The sequence below is a fragment of the Priapulus caudatus genome, unplaced genomic scaffold, assembly GCF_000485595.1.
Source record: "Priapulus caudatus unplaced genomic scaffold, Priapulus_caudatus-5.0.1 Scaffold472, whole genome shotgun sequence".
Classification (NCBI taxonomy): Eukaryota; Metazoa; Priapulida; class Priapulimorpha; order Priapulimorphida; family Priapulidae; genus Priapulus; species Priapulus caudatus.
The window spans coordinates 5,217-6,453 of record NW_014577533.1 but is presented as its reverse complement, the minus strand read 5'-3'; positions in this window follow the sequence as shown (position 1 = coordinate 6,453).

Sequence of the window (1,237 nt, the reverse complement as noted above, 5' to 3'; positions counted from 1 at the left end):
GCAGCTGCGTGTTGATTGGTTTGGTTAAGTGCAACCGCGTACACACAACTCCTACACTCGCGCGCAGAATCGAGCCGCCTACCATATGCTCCACCGTTTACAGAAGTTATAAAATAATTAGAACATTGCTGCGTTGCTACAACGCGTAACTACGTATCGCAGCGTGCAATCGATGGGGGAGAGTGTTCAGCGCTTCCTTGTTTGCTTTTTTTTCGCCGCCATGTACGTCAGTGTAGTTTATTATCTACGATGAAAAGGGGAAAAAATTGATGAACTTGCCACAAACATCTGATGCAGTGAGGCGAATGATGCCACGGTAAAATGCTGACGGGGCTACAAGAAGCTACGCAGCTGGTAGTAGCAGTTGTATTGTATCTACATTTCATTTTCATCTTCCTCGTCCATTTTTCAGAATCCGCTTGCATGTATGAGTTAGCCTCGGGTGCGTACACTCGAACAAACCTTGTATTTTTGCCATCCGCCGCCAACCCAACGGAATATGCTTTCCCGATGCGAGAGCAGATTACGCAATAATTAAGTAACAATTTTATCATGTGAATTTTTGCGTTTATGGAAAAAAAATCAACAAATTCTAATAATATCGGACGTTTATTGGCTCAGCGCTTTAGCGTGCGCTCGCCCTGAGCGTACTTGTACAAACAGAGCTACGGAATAGCGCGCCTGCCCGCGAACACGTGTAGGTAAACACTCGATGAAGCTGCTGGCCCTCAGCCGGACATGATGTCTCATACACGTCACGTCGCGCAGACGAAAACCGCCGCGATGCCGCGCGCGCCGCCATAAATTAATTCAATTTCTCAAAACAGCGCTGATTGGCCGAGGAAAATCGATGACGTCATCCGCGGCGGGAGCACTATTTGACGCGATGTTGCAGCGTCCGTGTAACACGAGTTGTCTGTAGCAGTTGAGAGCATGGTAGAGAATAATTAAATAAACGAACGCGGTGTCAGCGGGGGTGTCAATTGTGTACATACTGCGGAGATTTTCGTTGGTCTTGTATTTTATGGGATTTTTTTTTTAATTTATGAAGCTAGAAACATGATGAAGTGGAGGAGGAAGAAGAAAAAGAAGAAGAAAGGGGCGAAGGTAAAATGAGAAAGACGAACAAGAAAAAAGAAGAAAAAAGATGATGATGAAGAAGAGGAAGATGATGATGAAGAAGAAGAAGAAGAAGATGATGATGATGATGATGATGATGATGATGATGATGATGATG